Below are 21,173 nucleotides of genomic sequence, written 5' to 3' on the forward strand. Positions count from 1 at the left end.
AGATGCTCAAGCATACACTAGAGACATCTTGGTTTATTTTCCTTCTATTCATTTACTCCATAAACACATGCTATGTCTGCTCCGTGCCAGCTGTTGCTCTGGATGCTGGGATGTGGAAGGACAGTTCCCTACCTTCCCGAGCTCACAGTTGGGGACAGACTCTTGCACTGTGATGACAGCAGTGAGGAATGGTCCATGAGGGGTTAGACATGGGTGAGCCCACCTCACCAGGATGGGTGGCTGTTGGCCACGTGGAAGGTTCTTTGGAAGACATTAGCCCCCTCTCCCAGAGCCTGCTGTGAGGGGTAAACCCTGGCCGTGTATCGTGTTTACAATTTAAACCATATTGGGGGGGGGTCCATCCAGTGCAGAATAGACTGGGCTTTTCCTGCTTGGCAGATGTGGGCTCAGATACTCCCTGTCGGTGAGGTTATAGAAGGAATCAGACCTAGTCCCGCCGTCTGGCTTCTGAGACAAGGAAATCCCCAAAGGACAGCATCTCCAAAGTGGGCTCAGGGAGGCCCAGTTCAGGTGTGGACACCGAGGGGTGAGGTCTCCCCTCTTCTGTCCATTTCGTCCCCATCATCACCCCCCACCCCTCCCCTACATACTTTGCAAGCCTTGGACACCAACAGCCAAACACACAACCCAAGTTTTCTTCTCTGAAAAAGATCAAATTGAAAGATACGGACCCAACACACTAAGGCAATCATTCTCTCCTGCCCAACTATGTGTGTATACACACACACACACACACACACACACATGCACACACAGATATTTGGCTCTCCCTGGCTCTCCTTAGGCCTGGGTAATGACCAGCTTCCCCTCCTGTTCACCTCTGGAAGCACAGATGGTGGTAGAACTTATGTAACACTCACCACTCACTAAATGCCACACCTACAAGCATCCTCATGGGATCTCATGATGTTCCTATGAGATAGATGTTATTATTATCTCCACTACAGGGAAGGGAAACTGAGGCTGGGATTTGTAGGCTGGCTCCAGAAGCCATGCTCTGCACTGCACAGTGCTTCCTCTGAAACAGCCAGGGCTTGGGAGGGCCTTAGCTGTCAGCTGGTGGAAGAATGGAGACCTTTGGCTGCATGGTTTTGGGGGGATCTCAGGTGGCCCAGTTCTTACAGCATCTGTCAGGTGTGGCAGGGCTGAAATGGTCTATTCACAAAGACCATCGAAGACAGTCCCCAGGGCCACCATGCAAGATGTGAAATCCCCATTGGGTGGGTTGGCCACGTTGCAGGTGGGCCTGAGAGAAGCTCTCATGCCCCTGAGCACACGGTGTGCGTACTTGTCAAAACTCACTGAACTATGAACGCTGTCTGGAAAGTGTCCAGCCATCGTCAATATAACGAGAACATAGTGCATGGATGGATACTTTCAGGGCAGCCCCTTGTATATGCTTAAAATCGGTGCATTTTGTTGAATGTAAATTGTAACATAATGAAATTGATTTTAAAAGAAGAAGAGATAACATGCTCCAAACCCTAAGCAGCAGGAGTCTCACACCCCGCGTTGCTCAGATGCCCTCCCTGCCTCCACCCACAGGTGTTCTCTCTGGACATGACCCTCCCTGGCAATGCATGGTTGGCGTTGAGACAGCTGAGGCAGACTTAAGTGTATGTTTGGTGATGACAGTGTAGTCGGGAGTCCTTGACACGCTCTGCCCCGATCTATTTTATTCCCTTAAGCTGTCTGTGCTGTTGCTGCCACTGCTGACTGAAGAGCCACAGAGCTGTCACTGGAGCCGGTGGGAGGAAGGCAATGGTGCTTGGGGACGAGAGCGGCAGTTCTGGGGAGAGACTCCACTCTTCCAGGAGGAACCCTCTTATACCACCTGCCATCTGAAACATGGACAGATAGTGCTTGGGACCTTGTTCTCAAACACTTAGATGCTCCGCGCTTATCTGAGGCCCAGAGACACCAGATTTTCATGCAGCCGAGCATGAGCAAAGACTTGGCACTGCTATTTACTAGCAGCAAAATCATGGGCATCTGAGTCTCCGTTTTCTTGTCTCTAAAATGTGTATAGTCAGGCCTGGCCCGTGGAAGCTGCTTGGTGCTGGTAACTCTTCAAGTTGCTCATATTTTGAGCCTGCCTGCAGGTGCTCCTCCTCTGTGGTGCATCTTCAGTGGTGCCACCTTTTGTCTGCTGTCCCCTCCTCTGAAGTCGTTCTGCCCTGAGGGTCTCAGCACGCCAGGTTACAGCATTGCTCCGGTCTGTCACTGCTGCTGAGTCACGTGTCTTCCCCAGCTGGAGGGTAACCCCCGCCCCCACCGCATTGCCTGGCAGTGTTTTCCCCGTAGCACTTGACTGCTATCTAGAATTATCTTGTTATTTATTGTTTACTCACTTATTGCCTGTCTCTCCCACCAGATTATGATCTCTAGGCTCCCTTGACTGCCCCAGGCCCTGCTGTCTAGCACGGTTGGTGGCAGGGGTGCCGTGGTGGCCTCTGTCCGTGTGGGGGTGATGATGCCCCTTCAGCAGGTCCCTCCCCTGGCACAGACTGGAGCACACACTTTCTGGCCGTTAGCCGATTGAATTATATGCAGGGCTCGTGCCTGTCAACAGCTGGTCAGGGATGGGATTACGAAGGTCCCCAGGTGTCTGGCATGAAGGGGGCACAGGGGACGAGGCTGATTTTATGGGCCCACTTGTGGTTGCTGATAGTGGCGGTATCAACAGAAATGGCTTCGGCTACAGAGGACGGCGCCATCCATCACCAGTGCCTGAAAACCGATTTTTATGAAACAGAATTTTAATGGAAACGCCAGGTTTGTGAAATGGAAGGCAAAGATAAAATTGAGGGGATGCTTTGAGGCCCACAATTAATTTTTTTTTTAAATTTAGGGGGCATAATTCTAACGGAAGAATTGACAGGTTTTATCCCCCCTCAATTTTCGAATGGGACATATCTTGCTTCCTCAATAGGATTCAAGGTCAGGCCATCAATTTCCTTTCCAGAAGAACCCCGCTGTGCGGGAATGACCTTGGTCCCACTCTGTATGTTGAGAACAGGCTATTGCTGCGAGTGGGTGGGGGTCAGCACGACCAGTGTCTGGTTCTTCTTGTGCGGTCCCTACGCCCTCTGCCGAGAATCAGTGGGCCCGACTCCGGGGCGCCCTTCGTCTGTGTGCAGGGCTTCCGCCATCTGACCCCCAACCTGTCGGCTCATGCGCCTGCGACTTTACTGAAACTTGCCCGGGTGTACGCGGCCTGCAGGTGGTCGGGCTGGGGTTTGCTGCCGGGCACTCAGGCTCTGGGTCCCGGCAGGTGACCAGTGCACCAGTGGTCCTACCTCTCGGGAGGGAGGGGGCAGCCAGAGGGGACAGCTCCCTCTCAGCGTACGAGTCCCTTCTACAGCAGCTGCCGCTTATCCACGAATTGCCTCTAATAGAAACTATAGGAAATCCAGCAGGTCCCAGAAAATCCCAGAACATGGCTCCCGATCCCACTCGATCCCGGGAGTCAAGGCAATCACGAAAAGAGAGGAACCCGCTGAGCAGAAGCCGGCGCCTGGCGTGAGGCGGGAGCTCCGTGAGCTGCAGCCAGTGCCGTGGGCTTCCTGGAGGGGGCGAACTTCATGGATTTCAAAGGACGCGGAGACTGGACTGTCCAGAGGGCAGAGTGAGAGTGTCCCGGCTGTGCAAAGCACGTGCCCAGGGGGAGGCAGAAGTGGGTGTGCCGTGGTGATGGATGAGGGTGGGAATGAAGAGGCCGTTTAAAAAGGTAGTTTGGGAAACTGAAAGTTAGTAATGCGGGTAACTCGCTGGCAGTGGTGGCGCCGTGGGAGTTTGGCTTAGCCACCACAGCGCTGGCAAACGGGCAAGGGGACGACACAGAGAAGGGCTGTGAGCTCCCACTCGGGCCTGCTCCAGGGTCCTAGGTCACTCGGTCCCTTACTTCCATCCGGGCCTGTGCCCTTCCTGAAATCCCAGGGCCTCCAGCCTCCAGATGCCTGGTCAGTGGGGTCCAGAGTGAGGACCACACACCCAGTGACAGGTGCTGAGTCGGAGGCTGGAGGGGGCTCGGCATAGACCCCGGAGGGAGGCTCGAGTTGCATTTATCTGCTCCTGTCCAGATCCTATCTCTTCAACAGGGAGAAGGTCTCACCTTTACAACTGGGTTCTCATCCCGGAGCAAACCAGACCCAGCCAGAGAAGGAGGCTGTGGAGTTGTGGCCGGCCAGCTCCAGCCCTCTGCTACCCAGCGTGCAGTTGCCAAGAGGGAGCCGTATGGAGATCACATTCAGTTGTTTGAGATCTAAAAAAAATTCAGCTGTGCTCCAGCGGGTTAGAGAGCCTCCCATAAACTCCCAGGAAGAAAGAAATACAGATGAGAGGCAGCCCTCAGTCTCAGTAAAGGGCCATGCAGAGTGAAGCAGAGTGTTAGGGAGGGCTCCAGTCCTCCGTTACTTATCTGTCCTCTCCTTTTGGCAATAAGGACACGTTTTTAAATGGTTTTGCTCTTGGATGCTTTTCTCTCTATCGCTAAAAATGGCTTATGCTGAAAAACAGATAAATATATATATATACACATACCATATGCTGGAAAATTGCATGATTTGGTGTTGCAGAAACCTGTGTTTAGCCATTCGCTGGAACTCCTGTGGTCCAGGGCCACGTAATGTCTATAATTTCTCTCAGGAGAAACGTACTAGGAACCGTATTTAAGAGAGATTTAAATGTTCTGTCTTTCTCTGGTGTCACTGATAATAATCATATGAAAACACGAACATGTTAGGCATTGTGCAAACCTGTGTAATTCCTCCAAAAATTTATGGGTGGTTATTATCCTTGTTTTGCAAAAGAGATCATTGAAGTTCAGAAAGATGGGGGAAAGTGCTCAAGGTCACCCAGGTGGGAACTGTCAGCTGACATTCAAACTTGGGTTTACCTGGCTCCAAAGTCTGTGAGTTGTTGCTATGACGCTGCCTCCCATCTTCAAGCGGGATGGCCAATGCCACTAGCAAAGCAGAATTCCTAATCTCCCTCCAACCTGGTGATGCCTGAGAACATGATCTCAGTACCATTAATTAGTTAAGTCACCAATCTCCTCCAGAAAATCCACCAATCGAGAATTATAACCTTGTAAAGTGACACATTTTTATTTAATTACAAAAACTCCGGAGATGGAATGTAATTTCATGCTACGTCTCCTTGGCTCACTTATTGCTTTAAAGCAACTGTATCACTGAAAGTATTTAAAAGAGAAATTGCTCCAGGGGATATAAAAAGCCTTAGATGTTTGCATCTAAATAAACTGACAGTGCCATTAAAGCACAGATAAAGGAATATTATTAAGCAGTCTGTAATTAAAGTATCGATTCTTTCTGCATGAATAAAAAGCAAAAAAGTATTAATTAGAGATTAATATAATCCAAGATTAGGCTAGGAAGATACTAAAGTGAGGCACTCAATCCAATACTGAGCAGTATATTGTTTTCCAATTAGAAGGTTTATATTTGAGGAAGAATTGTAAAAAGGCAAGTTCATGTTTCTGCTCAACTTAAAGCTGGACTTATTTTTTTTTTAAGAGTTTGGGACTTTCTTTTTTTATTTCTGTGAGATTTTGGAGCTTCCAGCAGGAGCAGGAATACAAGGCTATTTTGCGTTGGAGCCGCCACGGGCGTCAGGGGCGTCTGGATAGAAGCATCTGACTCAGTGTTTACACCGCAGACCCGGTGCACCCTGAGTTGATGAACCAGCCTCTCAAATCTCGCTCCTATATCTTCACATTTCTTTCACATGAAACAAAACATTTTATTACATCATGAGATATAGCTTAAAAGTCAAATTCTTCAGGGAGCATGGATGGCTGTGTCAATGACGTCTAGCGGGTTGTCTCCTGCAGATGATCCTGGTTTTTCTCCTCCTTGCAGCTGGGCAGTGAGAGGAGGGGACAAAAGAAAGGGACAGTGAGTCACAGTGGAAAGGCAGGATTTGAGTCCTGGATCTGCCTCTCAATGGCTGGGAGCTCTGACAAGCAACTAGCCTTCCACAGCTCCAGTTTCCTCCTTGACAAATCAGCACAGTCATTCTTCCCTCGTTGGTGTCACAGGGAGCCACATCCGCGCAGCACCTGAAGAGCACGTCAGGGCCAGTCGCTCCCCAGCTGCCAGTTTGCTCCTCTCTGCTGAAGACAGGCCAGCGTCAGGCCTGCAGTCCGCGCAGGGGCTCGGAGCCCCACGCCGCTGCGATGCTGCGTGTTGCTGTCTTGACAATTTGAACACGGGGCCCTGCATTTTCATTTTTGCACTAAGCCCACAAATTATATAACCAGTTCTGCCGGCAGACATCCTTCTCCCTCCTCATAATCCTGCCGGAGGTCTGATTCCTGTCGGCCTCAGGAATCTTTCCCCTGAGAATTCTTCTCCTCTTTGGGGGCACTTGGCTGACCTCTTTGCCGGCTGCTCTTTGAAATAGTCATGTCTCCATGCAAACTGTTCTGAATGAATTCAACAACATACTCGATCAAATAGCCGCAAAACAGGTACAAATTTAAGTCCATAAAACAAGCTGTTTTTCTTTTCCTGTTATGGCGGTTGTCCAAGGGGCTCGACTAGGTTTTTCCCATTCCCACTGGTTGTTTTGGGAAATGAATGCAGCACTTACATGGAATTTACGTGGCACAATTGAGTTGATAGTACGTGAAAGGATTTTGTACATGGCAGATGACGCAGTCCACTCGCAAACTCTCAATTTAATTTTATAGAAAGATGGTTATACAATCAGAAAGGAAAAACCCCAGTATGCTGAAGGTGGAGCAAAGTGAGGTTGTTGCATTGGGAGTGTCCTGTGCTTGGAGTGTGTGGAGACAATTGGAAATTTGTGGTGTTTGCAGTGGCCTGAGGCTGCGGTCCCCAAGCCCCAGGCTGCAGACCAGTAAGGGTCCCTGGCCTGTCAGGAACTGGGCCGCACAGCAGGAGGTGAGAGGCAGGCGAGCTAGCAAAGCTTCATCTGTATTTACAGCCGCTCCCTATTGCTCACATCTGCCTGAGCTCCCCTGCTCCAATCTGTGGAAAAACTGTCTTCCGTGAAATGGGTCCCTGGTGCCAAAAATGTTGGGGATCACTGGCCCAAGGTGTTGGTCATGCCCCGAGACAGCTGATGTGGGTTGTCTCAGAAATTGTCTAAGATGATGCCAGAGGAGAAGGCCCTTCAGCCTTCAGGTGTTTAGGGGCTGAGGAGGTGCTCTTTTCCCAAAGCACGGGAAATTCAGGCACAAGATTCCTCCCAGGACAGGGATCTCTGAAATACTCACGCATGATTCCCATGGAAGAATTGGCTGTAAACCTCTGCCAAACCCTGAGAACCCTGATGTTAAGCCTTCAAGAGAGGATGAGCTGAACTAGAACTTTCCTGCCTCTCTGTTTCCTTCCTTCCCTGAGCCCCCGCACTGGTATGGTCAGGAACTGAATTAGCAAGGTGATGGAGTCACAAAAGGGAAAAGGTGGAGAGGGAGGCAAGCCCACCCATGCCGCATCCTCTTTCCTCACCTCCAGCCGCTGGCTTCCTCTGCAGCTTCTTTGACAAAGGGCAGGTGGGTGGCTGAGTCTCCCAGGATGGCCAGCTTGTTTTTTCGCCACAAGACTCAGCTGGATTCTGGTCACTGGAGCAATCAGTTTGCATGGCAGGGGCTGCACTTTCTGTCTCTTTTTATTATTTCCAGATTTAACTGGCAGGACTAAGTCATGGAGCTTCTCTGCCCATTACACCAGGCAGTGTGCCACCTGGCAGGTGGGCGCCATGGGGTGTGTGCCAGGGAAGCAGAGGTCTGAGGATGAGGTCCAGACACCTGTCACCGAGCATCAGCATGGCCCCTAGGGCTGAGCCCCTCCCGTGTGATGGCAGGGAAGTCTGCTGGCCACAGGCATTACCATCTCCCATCGTGTCTTCCTCAGGCAGCTGCTGCTTCTGGCTCCTGGGGATGTTTTTTGGATGGATTTGTCTTTGCATTTTTTGCTTATTGAGAAAATGTTAGATATGAGCCCCTCGTCTCCAGAGGGCTTCCAGGGCCCACACTGGCAAGTCACTTGCTGTTTGCTTCATGGCCGAGGAGCCTTGGGTCTGCTTTTGCATTATCCAGCAGTCCATTTCCATTCACTCACCAGTGAGAACTCTCCCCTCCCCAAACTGTTGCCAGGGTGGTTCTCACACACACATTTTGAAATGAGTTCTATTGCAATCGATGGATGAGGTGGGCTCAGCTTGGGCCAAGAAAAGTGTTTTCCTCAATAGCAGGACCTCTGTCTTTTTGGCAAAGGACTGAATGTTTGTGTCCCCCACAAATGCATATGATGAAACCTAATCCCCAAGGTGATGGTGTCAGGAGGTGAGGGCTTTGGAGGGTGAATTAAGTCCTGGGGGTAGAGCTTTTGTGAATAGGATTAGTCTTAGTCCATTTTGTGCTACTATAATACAATACTAGAGACTGGGTAATTTATAATGAAAATAAATATATTTGACTCACAGTTCTGGAGGCTGGGAAGTCCAAGAGCATGGTGCCAACATCATGGTGCCTTTGTGCTGCATGATGCCATGCTGGAAGGCAGAAGGGCAGAAGAGCATGAGTACAAGAGAAAAAGGGGGCCTACTTCATCCTTTTATCAGGAACCCACTCAAGAGATAACTAACTCACTCCCAAGATAACTCACCTACTCCCATGATAACAGCATTAATCCACTGAAGGCAGAACCCTTATGACCTAATCATCTCTTAAAGTTCCCACCTCTCAACACTGTTGCATTGGAAATTAAGTTTCCAGCATGTGAACTTTGGGGGGCACATTTAAGCCATAGCATTGACCTTATAAAAGAGGCCCTACTGAGCTGCCTGGCGCTTTTCCTCCATGTGAGGACACAGTGAGAAGACAGTCATCTATAAGCCAGGAAACAGATCCTCACCAGACACCAAATCTGCCTGTGTTTTGATCTTGGACATCCCAGACTCTAGAACTTTGGGAAATAAATTTCTGTTGCTATAAGCCACTTAGTTTGCAATCATGTGTTATAGGAGCCCAAAGACAGCATGCATGTCTGAAATCATGAATATAATAATATCCTCAGTATTGAGTCATAGCATCTGACCCTATTTATGTGTCTTTCCAAGAATGGCTTTCACTGAGATAAATTTCATGTTAATTATAGAGATATTTTCACAGATATTTTCCATTCCTCATTAAGTGTCTAGTATAAGAAGATTTGAGGAAGGTCTCCTTTTGACCCAGGAATCTGGAAAAAAAAAAAAAATCTTTGCTTTATTTTATTCTCAAATGTCTGCTAAGATTTTTTCTCATGGACAATGTAAATCAAATAATTCCTATGCTATCCCTTCTTGCTTTGACTGCCAGGAAACTCAGTGTCAAATTTGCAGACTAATTTTAAGCCACTTTCTTTGCTCATCTATGAGAAATAACTCCTCATTTGTTCAAGTTTTATCACGAGATTGTAGCAATTCAGTCACATCGTCAGGCTCCACTTCTAATTCTAGTTCTCTTGCTGTTTCCACCACATCTGCATTTACTTCCTTCCCTGAAGTCTTGAACTCCTCAAAGTCATCCATGAGGGTTGGAATCGACTTCTTTCAAATTCCTCTTGATGTTGATGTTTTGACCTCCTCTCATGAATCATATACGTTCATAATGGCATCTAGAATGGTGAATCCTTTCCAGGAGGTTCTCAATTTGCTTTTCCCAGATCCACCAAAAGAACCAATATCTATGGCAGCTTTAGCCATATGAAATGTATTTCTTAAATTATAAGACTTGAAAGTCAAAATTACTCCCTGACCCAGGAGCTGTGGGATGGATATTGTGTTAGCAGGCATAAAAACAACATTTATCTCTTTGTACATCCTGGGGTGACCAGGGACATTACTAAGGAGTGGTAATATTTTGCAAGGAATCTTTTTTTTTTTTTTTTTTTTCTGAGCAGTGGGTTTCAACGTGGGCTTAAAAATTCAGCAAATCATGCTGTATATAGATGTGCTGTTATCCTGTCATCTAGGCTTTGTTGTTCTGTTTATAGATTACAGGCAGAGTAGATTTAGCATAATTTTTAAGGGCCCTAGGATTTTTGGAATGGTAAATGATCACTGGCTTTAGCTTAAGTCACCAGCTGCATTAGTCCCTAACAAGAGAGTCAGCCTGACTTTTGAAGCCAGGGATTGACTTCTCCCTGGCCATAAAAGTCCTAGATGGCATTTTCTTGCCATATAAGGCTGTTTTGTCTACACTGAAAATCTGCTGTTGGTGTAGCCCCTTCAGCAGTGATCTTAGCTAGATCTTCTGGGTAACCTGCTGCAGCTTCTCCATCAGCACTTGCTGCTTCACCCTGCACTTATGGTGTTACGGAGAGGGCTTATTTCCTTAAACCTCACGAACCGACCTCCGCTAGCTTCCAGCTGTTCTTCTGCAGCTTCCTCACCTCTCTCAGCCTTCAGAGAATTGAAGCAGGTTTAGGGCTTTGCTCTGGATTAGGCTTTGGCTTAAGGGCATGTTGTTTGAGCTCCTATCCAGACCATTAAAACTTTCTCCACCTGGCCGGGCGCGGTGGCTCACGCCTGTAATCCTAGCACTCTGGGAGGCCGAGGCGGGTGGATCGCTCAAGGTCAGGAGTTCGAGACCAGCCTGAGCGAGACCCCGTCTCTACTAAAAAATAGAAAGACATTATATGGACAACTAAAAATCTATATAAAAAAAATTAGCCGGGCATAGTGGCGCATGCCTGTAGTCCCAGCTACTTGGGAGGCTGAGGCAGTAGGATCGCTTAAGCCCAGGAGTCTGAGGTTGCTGTGAGCTAAGCTGACGCCACGGCACTCACTCTAGCCTGGGCAACAAAGTGAGACTCTGTCTCAACAAAAAAAAAAAAAAAAAAAAAAAAAAAAAACTTTCTCCACCAGCAGGAAGACTGCTTTGCTTTCTTATCGTTCATGTGTTCACTGCAGTTGTACTTTTAACTTCGTTTGGGAACTTTTCCTTTGCATTCTCAACTTGGCTGACTGTTGGGCACAAGAGGCCCAGCTTTCACCTATCTCAGCTGTCACACGCCAGCCTCACTCCGCTTAATCATGTTTAGCTTTTGATTTAAGTGAGATACAAGCAACTCTTCCTTTCACTTGAACACTTACAGGCCATTGTAGGGTGATTAACTGGCCCAATTTGAATTTTGCTGTGTCTCAGAGAACAGGGAGGCCTGAGGAGAGTAAGAGAGATGGGTTGGGGGTGGGGCGGGGGATGGCTGGGTGGTGGTGCCATCAGAACACAGACAACATGGATCAATTAAGTTCTTCATCTTACCTGGGTGCAGTTTGTAGTGCCCCAAAACTATTACAATAGGAACATCAAAGATCACTGATCACAGATTACCACAACAGATGTAATAATAATGAAAATGCTTGAACTATTGTGAGAATTACCAAAATGTAACACGGAGACCCGGAGTGAGCACCTGTGGTTGGAAACACAGCAGTGATAGACTTGCTCGACACAGGGCTGCCGCAAACTCCAGTCTGTGAAAAACGCACCGTCTGGGAAGTGCAATAAAGCAAGTGCCCTAAAATGAGGTATGCCAGAATATTTCAGAGGTGTGGGGGGATTCCTAGTGCTTCCCTAATTATACAGCATGGGAAAATATGTAAAGAGCTGTTTGATGAGTGAAAATTAAAATCGTGCTCAGTCATATTTTTTTCTAGGAAAAATGTATCCCAGCTTGTATATATCCTAATAGGGTTTATGAGCAAAATATAGTTTTTGCATGGGAAAATGACTAAAGAGGAATCCCTTTTCTAATCCTTTCACGTCATTAGAAATAGACTGACTTAGGAAATTTGAAAGTGGCAGTGTTTTTAGGGGCAATGTCTCAATAAACTGGAGGGCTGGGGGGAAATTCCTCCAGGAAGTGTAGAGACAGACTTCAAATCACTGTGAACTTGCCAAGGTGACACCAATGGGTTAGTTGAATGATTTTCATGATCACGTCCCAACAATGAATCATATATTAATCTCATATTTAAAGAACGGACTGTTCTTCTGTTTTACAGAAAGATTTTCCATTTCGGGGTTGAAGTGTATTTCAGTAAAAACAAAATTTAGAGCTCCTTGAACTGCTAGAAAATGACCAGAGTTTTATCAAACTCATAAATGGCGTGGGATTGCTGCTGCACCTGCGGAAGGAAAGGACACGTATTGATTAGTTCGCTTGCAGACATTTGCAGTAAATTTGAAATAAGCCAGCTCCTAACAGGGTTATTGATGCTGTGATTGTTTTTCTTCTCTTTCCCCCACTTTAGATGGTGCTTTTGGTTATGTGAGTACCCAGAGAAAATACGGGAGAGAGAGAAAGAAAAAGGGAAATGGCAGCCCCAAATGCCCACCACATTTAAGATACACAGCTCCGCATGGTGCGATGGAGGAAGCACAGACTTGGGCAGCAGCAGGCTTGAGTTCAAATCTTGCTCTGTTCCCACACTCCTGTGTAGTCGCCATGGTCATGCCTGTGCTTCCTCAGCACACAGCACCTGTGTCCTTGGATCCCAGCCTGCCAGGGGGGTCTTGCTGCTTTCCCAAGAATGACATGAAACACAGGATTCTTGTGGACTCCTTAACAGCCAGTGTAGCCACTTGGAAGATGGAGAAGGGAATGAATTAGCACTGAGAAAACCTGTTCCTTCCAAAGCCTAGTAAGTAAGCCTCCACTCTGGCTGAATAAAGCCATTAGATGGGTCAGTTCATTGTTTTAGCCAAGTAGGTAATTCTCTCGTCCTGAAAGAACAATCGCTTTGGGTTTATGTTCCAATTCACACAACATGCAGGGTTTAGAAGTTAGAGTGTTAATTAAATTTTTATTACTTGATATAAATCAATGTTTCTAAGTGCCTTCTATAAATGTAAGGCAGCCTTTAAGAAAAAGCCTCCATACCAGGCTAGAAGCTGCCCTTCCTGGCATCCGGAGGCATCTTGACCACCAATAGGTTGAAATTGCTCTTTGGGAGGATTGGATGAGCTGCATCCTGATATTTGACTGACAGGTTTTCTCCTGAGGAAAAGTTGCGGCAGTATAAGGATGGATTAGCGGGGCTGGGTTTATGAGCATGCCTTTCCCTAGCTGAAATAGCTACATATTTCCAAGGGAGTTAGTGATAAGAAATGTTGCAATGGCTTGGCCGTCTCCAGGCTGGCAGAGCATCTCGCAGGGGCTGTGCAGCTGTCTCCATGCTCCCTGTTGGGGCAAGACTGCTGTCTCCATCCTCAGGGGCTTCTGGGCCAGGTCCTACATCTGATGAATGTGGTTTCCTGGGCTGGGAATGAGCTACAGGGTCTGCTTACTTGAAGTTTCCATATTCAGCTGCATTTGAGGCAGCTCAGAAGTGAAAGCTATGCTTATGCTGGTAAGGAGTATTTTTTAATGTTTAGAATAAAAAAAATAGATACCTCAAACCTCAATATTTGTAACAGTAAATGTTTTTGAGGCAGGGAAAGAATAGACACTAGAATCAGGGGTCCCCAACCTATGGTGAGTTTTATAATTATTTCATTATATATTACAATGTAATAATAATGGAAATACAGTGCACAATAAACGTAATGCACTGAATCATCCCCAAACCATCCCCTCCTCTGCACTCCGGTCCATGGGAAAATTGTCGTCCATGAAAATGGTCCCTGGTGCCAAAAAGGATGGGGACGGCTGGACTAGATGATCAGAAAGCAAACCAGTGGTTCTGCAGCTCCATTTGGTTTCTCCACTGAGTGTCTGAGTGTTTGTTTGTTACAAGACCCGTGAGTTTGATCTTCTCAGTATTGAATCTGTGTTAGTTCTTAATGTGTAGCTTGGCTTTTTCTTAAGGCCAAGACCCCATTGTCAGTCACTCTCTGGGGTTTTATAACTTAAAAGAAGACAAATTCCCACCTAGCTCACAAGGTGTTTCATTGATATTTTGATGTCCATCTGAGCATCCCAGCCACTGGGCATGGATGGCCCTTGTCTAGCTCCCAGGTGGAACCTGGGCATCTCCTGAGCATAGTCCTCTCTCTGTTTCAGGCCCCGTCTACCCTCATCACCAAGGAGTCTGCCAGCTGGAGTCAGCCTGTCTGTGACTGTCACTTGTCACATATTTACCTCCCGCCCATCATCTAGTAAGCTCGTGGCATCTTGGGGCATTCACCCTGACATCTTGGCCCTTGAGCACACCAGTGCTACGTCAGACAAATAATCTGCTTGACATAGATTGCACATCAATTTCATGAAAAGCCAAATATTATAAGACAAAGGGACTTGTCATCATATATGTCTCTATTTAATGATTAAGAATTTGTAGAGCAAATGTCTGTAAGCTTGTTCAATCCTGGAACAAATCAGACCCCACATTCTTGGTTCTGGACTAGGTTTCCCAGAGCCTGATGGAGCCCCGCTCAGAATGGTGGTCCTGTGGTTCTGTCTCACAAGACCACCTCCCTGGAGTGACTGGCACACATCACTGGTGTGCACCCTTTCCCTGCCTTTGTAGGCACATGGGCATCACACTTCCTTGCCCCTGCAGTTAGATCACAGGGCCGAGGCAGTGACAAGCCCACACGTGATTCTCTTAGCCTCTGTCTTCCCCTGCTGCAGTGAGCGTGGAAGACTTCTGTGGACATGTGGTCCACAAGATCACAGCACGCTGGATCGCCACAGTCCTGGAGAGCCACCCAGCCCCACACCGGAGTGAGCAAGCAATAGACTTCTGTTGTGTTAAGCCATTGAGGTGTGGGGGTTGTTACTATAGCATATGCTTGTCCTATCCAGACAAATGTGATAAAAAGGACATTGGCATGGTGTGGCATGTGTGTGTGGGTATGTGCACATGGCTGTATGACAGGTTGGGACCTGCTAGAGTGAGTCCTCAAAGAATATTCCATGGTTAGATGAAGACGGGGACCCATGAGAGGAAGGGCTTGATTTTCTAGTAGGACTCAAGGGAACGCATCGCTGAGAAGTGGGTGCCTTAGCGCAGAAATGCAAAGGAGGAGGAGGGCTACACAGGGAAGTTGAAAGCAGAAAAATGCACAGCGTGGATGGATGTATGGATTGGCCTATGATATTTGGCTTGTAAGAAATGGAATAATTCTTATTTTTTTATTTTTTATTTATTTTTATTTATTTTTTTTTTTTGTTGAGACAGAGTCTCACTTTGTTGCCCAGGCTAGAGTGAGTGCCGTGGCGTCAGCTTAGCTCACAGCAACCTCAGACTCCTCGGCTTAAGCGATCCTACTGCCTCAGCCTCCCGAGTAGCTGGGACTACAGGCATGCGCCACTATGCCCGGCTAATTTTTTCTATATAGATTTTTAGTTGTCCATATAATGTCTTTCCATTTTTAGTAGAGACGGGGTCTCGCTCAGGCTGGTCTCGAACTCCTGACCTTGAGCAATCCACCCGCCTCGGCCTCCCAGAGTGCTAGGATTACAGGCGTGAGTCACCGCGCCCGGCCAGAAATGGAATAATTCTTTATGTTTCAAAATCATATGTCTCAAATCCAATTTGAGAAACCACTTGCCAAGGATGGTTCTTAAAGTGGATGTTCACTCTCCCTTGGGCCCTGTCGTTATAGCGCACACAGGTTTGGTTCCAAACTGCCAGTGCCTTGCCTGAGGGCCATCATGGGTGACCAGAGCCAGCTCCGCCCTGATGTAAAAGTCAGAATCAACACCCGCTTCTCAGGTGTTGGCCAATGAGTGATGGGAGCTGGCGCATGAATAGGCTTGGCTTCCTGTGGTGTCACTGTATGGACACTAGTCCAGTTACTCATGGTAGTGCTCCGTTTGATAACACATCCTTTACCGTGTCTTCCCCGGCTTGTCTGCTTCTCCATGCCCCTGCTGAGCTCCCTGGGGTCACTTCCCCAAAATACCTTGCATTCAAATGCTTATCTCAGGCTCTGCGTCTAGGGGAACCCAAACTGTGACAATTCTTGGTAATGCCTGCCCATGTCAGCTGATGTAAAAAGAAACAAGGAAAAGAGATTTTGTTTTTTCTTGCATTGGAAATGAATGGTAATCACGTACATATTGGCTTATACTGGCCTGGTTCTCCATAATTTGTAAAATCCTTTCGAATATAATTGGAATAACCACTTTGTGAGGCAGATTTTATCCCAATTTTACAGAAGAGCTACTGGAAGATCAAAGAGGGTAAGTGACTTTGCCGAGGCTGAAAGACAGAGAAGGAGCGTGCAGCCTGTGGGCTGCGGGGCTGGCACAGTGGCGGCCACGAGGAATGGGAAACAGGAGAGGAATCCAAGCCTTGGCCATCCTGCGGCAGGTCACGCCTATGCCTGTCTGTCCCCACGGCCTTCTCCGTTTGGCCCCAGGGGCCACGCTGTGGCGAGAGCTGGCTCGGCATAAAGAGCACACCGAGTGCGCCATCCAGCGCCGCTGCCCTCCTGAGGTTCCAAAGGCCCTTCCCATGACCGATGACCTTGCTTCAAGCTTAGCCAGGATTTTTGTCCTTAATTTTATACAAATCTTTCTTACACTTGGGTCCTGGATTTTAACTGGGAGTATATGGTCTCTGTATTAGTCTGCTAGGTCTGCCATAACCAAGTGCCACACAGACGGGGTGGCTTAAGCAACACAAATTTATTTTCTCACAGTTCTGGAGGCTGGAAGTCCAAGATCAAGGTGTCTGCAGGGTTGGTTTCTTCTGAGGCCTCTCTCCTTTGCTCCTAGATGCCTGTCTTCTCCCTGTGTCTTCCCATGGGCTTCCCTGTGCTTGTCTGTGCTCAATATCCTCTCCTTATGAGGAAACCAGTTACAGTGGACTGGGGCTCACCCACAGGACCGCATTTTACCTTGATAATCTCTATAAAGGCCGTGTCTCCAAATATAGTCACATTCTGAGGTTCTAGGGGTTAGAATCTCAAAATAGGAATTAGAAAGGGACACATTTCAGCCTATAACAGTCTCCATAACTATAAATCAGGGACCTGGAAATTTTATTCCAAATGGAAGTTTGACCTCACGTTTTCTACCAGGCTCGTTGGGTTGGAAGCTCTTTGACAATATATCTTCATTAATTCTTTATTTTCTGTGTGAGTGTAACAGATGTTGATTATGCACCTACGATGGGCTAAGCCCTATGAATGGAAGAGGAAACAGGGCTGGGTGAGGGTTAGGATGTAGCGGGGAGGGAGAGATCACGGACTGTGTGGGTAGAGGTATGCTGAGCTTGGGGAAGGACAAAAGCATCCTTTTCTTCTCTCTCCACCACGTCTGTCTGATGCTCTGCCCACAACACTCCTGTGAGCGCTGCTGGTTGCTGGCCTGCCCCCCTTCCTGCCTGCCAAACAGCGTGTCTCAGCCCCTTTCCACTAGCGAGCCAAGGTCAGCAGAATTGAGGCTCTTGAGCTGACAAGAGAAGTTAGAAGTCGGACAAACGGCTCCGGGGAGCTCTAGGCAAGGCCTGAGGCTGGCAGCATAATGGGGCTGAAATAAGGGTTGGGAAGCAGGGCTGATGGCCTTAGCTTCCCGGGGCCTGTGAAAGACTCACTCGCGGATAGAACGTGAGCTACAGTATGGCTCTGAAGGGGCTCCTTGGACATAGCAAACGCAGCAGGTTTCCTCCTGGGAGGCTGCAGGTTAGATTTCACGTTTGCAGTCGGCTTTGCGTGGATGGTGGCAGGAGCAGAGTCCTTTATGAGGCAGGTCTGGTCGGGAACGTGGAAACAACAGTAGGTGTTTCACAAAGGGGATTTAATATGGTAAGTTGGACACAGGTCTTGGGGGCTGAATAAGAGCAAAAAGGGAACACTGGGTAAGACAGCGGTGAGTATGTGGAAAACAGTGTCTACCCCTAAGGCTGTGGAACAAAGGTAGAGGTTGAGGTTATTAGAAGCTAGTGGTCCAGAGAAGGGCCCCTGCAGACAGGTGCTGCCCAGCTGGAGCTGATACTTAGGGGCATGGAGGGCCCTACAGAGCCAGGTGCTCCCCAGCTGGAGCTGATACTTAGGGGTGTGGAGGGCCCTGCAGAGCCAGATGCTGCCCAGCTGGAGCTGATACTTAGAAGTATGGAGGGCCCTGCAGAGCCAGATGCTGCCCAGCTGGAGCTGATACTTAGAAGTATGGAGGGCCCTACAGAGCCAGGTGCTCCCCAGCTGGAGCTGGTACTTAGGGGTGTGGAGGGCCCTGCAGAGCCAGATGCTCCCCAGCTGGAGCTGGTACTTAGGAGCATGGAGGGCCCTGCAGAGCCAGATGCTGCCCAGCTGGAGCTGATACTTAACATGGAGAGGCCCTGCAGAGCCAGATGGTGTGGAGAGCCCTGCAGAGCCAGATGCTGCCCAGCTGGAGCTGATACTTAGGAGCATGGAGGGCCCTGCAGAGCCAGGTGCTCCCCAGCTGGAGCTGATGCTTAGGGGTGTGGAGGACCCTGCAGAGCCAGGTGCCGCCCAGCTGGAGCTGGTACTTAGGAGCATGGAGGGCCCTGCAGAGCCAGATGCTGCCCAGCTGGAACTGTTATCTTGGTGCCTTAGAAGCTCAGAAGAGTGTCAGGGAAGCTCAGACCTCTGAGGAGAGCGCACTGCCTCACTGCTACTGGTACCTTGATGGGTCACATTAATGTTGGTCTGTAAGAGCTAAAATGAGCCGGGGAGGGGACTGGGATCAACTTTTGCTGCTAGAACCAGGGCCATCCTGGGGGCAATCCTGGAACTAGGATAGAGCACCTCTCTGCTCTCAACTCCTGTCTTGCAGTCTCCCTCAGGGCAGAAGACAGCTGACAAAGGAGAAAGAGAAACAGGGTTGGCTGATTCCAGTTCTAGCATCATAAAGCAGAGGATAGAAGGAGGATTTGGAAGTAAGAGACTATCTTAGTCTGTTTGGGCTGCTATAACTAGATACCAAAAATTTGGGTAGCTTATAAATGCAGAAACTTATTTCTCACAGCTCTGGATGCTGGGAAGTCCAAGATCAAGGAACTGACAGGCTCAGCACCTGGTGAGGGCCCACTTCCTGGTTCACAGATGGCACCTTCTAGCTGTGTCCTTGCTTGGTGGAAGTGGCAAAACAGCTCTCTGGGCGCTCTTGCATAAGGGCACTAATTCCATTCTCAGACGCTCTGCTCTCATGACCTAATTAACTTCCAAAGGTCTTGTATCCTAAAGCCATCACCTTGGTGATTAGGTTTCAGCCTAAGAATTTTTGGGAGAACATAAACATTCAGACCACAGCAGAAACCATAACTTAGTAATTGGGACAGGATTGGACCTGTCCAGCTTTGAAGCTGAGCACCTTGACTTATTCCTATGAAGGGCAGAGTCATTGTTGGTCAAGATCAAAATCCGTGGATATCAGAATCTGGATGTGAAGGTCAGCTCACGAAGGAGTTCTCCGCCAGTGCAGTGAGAGGAATGTGGACTCAGGAGTCACACTGATGTGGATTCACATCCTAGCTGCTCACCCACAGTGTGAGGCTGTGCTTGGCATTCAGTGTCTCTTAAGCTTGAGTTCCTTCATATGTGCAACGGGTCCTAATGCTTGCCTCGTGGGAGGGTGTGAGGGTTGCAGACGTGTGTGAAATGCTTGGTAGAAGGTCAGTCATGACGGTTTCTTTCCTGTTCATTCGTTTTCTCCCTTTCAACGCTGTACAAATCAGAACACTTCCACGTGAGGTCAGGCTGGGTTTGGGGTCACGCCATGCATTCTTTCCTTGCCGACCCAAAGCAGACTTGTTTAGCTGGTTCTCAGCTGTCTTTGTCAGGCACATGCTCTTCTCTCAGGAGTGACACCGGGGAGGTGCAGAGTGACCCAGGGCAGGGCCATTCAGTTGGGTGGCATCAAATCCTCTCATCACAGTCACATGACATGACTCCTCAACCAGAATAAGGCCAGCCTTGGAATCTCTGTGGATTGAAAAGCCCCACTCCTCTTCCTAGATAGCTTGGCTCTTATCTGCTCCTAAGATAATTAGCTGTAGGAGGGGGAAAGTACCCCCAAGGATTGCATTTTAATTCTAATTTTTAATGCGTGGTTTGAAAGCCCAGCCGGCATCATTTTCAGTCCTGGTGATTCGCCTGAGGTGCTGTAGGGTCTTTTTGAAGGGATTTAAATGCAACTGTTTTCCTTCAGTGAGGGGAGCCCTCACACACAGCAACACACACACACACACACACAAACCACACATGTGAGCACACACAAAATCAGCACAAAGGCTTGCAGAAGGTTTAACAGCTAGATTCACAAAATGAGATTTGCTAGCCAGGGCCAGTGAGGATCTAACTGCCTGGATTGTAGTCTCTCTCTCTCTCTTTCTCTCTCTTAATTTGCTTTAAATGATTCCTTTGTGAGAGATAATTCCTTGACAGAAACAGTAACTTAGAATAGCATCTCCCCCACACTGCTCAGGGGAACATTAGTTCCACAGGAGTCTAAGTAAAGTTACACAGAAAAGACAGTTCTGCGGCCAAATACATTTGGGGCAAACCCAGTTAAACAGGTTTCTCTGTTCGGGACTCCTCAGAGTCTTTGTAGGGCTGATACACTCTGTGAACCAGCAGAGGGGACTACTGTCACCAAATTTCCTCCCCAGGTTTATTTGACACCTAACCTTTCCTATCTTTTTTTTCCCATGTAGCACCTTTCAGCCCCAGGGTTCCTGGCACCAACTTGAGAGTGAGTTTCCATGTTCCGTCTTCCTCTTTGGTGATCACAGTACAATTGGTTAGAACAGCAATGGTCAGGGTGGGGACCTGGCTCTTTGTCTGTGGTAGGAACCTTGACTGTGGTCACAGGAAATTAGGAAGGGATGGACCCTAACTCCAGGTGCTGGGGTGCTGGTGCCCAGGGGCGTCCCCAGGAAAAGGCAGCTCCCCACTGGAGCCCACTTCACGCTTTCGGCTCTGGTCATGGGCCCTGTTGACTACAGAATGTAGGTGGCTCTGACTGCAGGGCGAAGAAGACCTAAGGAAGATGAGGTAGTGTGGCCAGGAGCTCAGCCTCCAAGTACGTAGTAAAACTCACGTCTTCAGGCTGGGATGAGACGGTGCTCTCCCACTCTTCGTTCTGCTGGGGTATTTGGAGGTCAGAAGCCAATTTTAGTTTAAACATCTTTGGTTTTCCACATTTTTTGAGACCTCAGGGGGGCTGAGTCTACTGGGAGCAGGTTTTGAGTAACCACTTCTA

This window comes from Eulemur rufifrons, chromosome 1 (assembly GCF_041146395.1).
Source record: "Eulemur rufifrons isolate Redbay chromosome 1, OSU_ERuf_1, whole genome shotgun sequence".
Classification (NCBI taxonomy): Eukaryota; Metazoa; Chordata; class Mammalia; order Primates; family Lemuridae; genus Eulemur; species Eulemur rufifrons.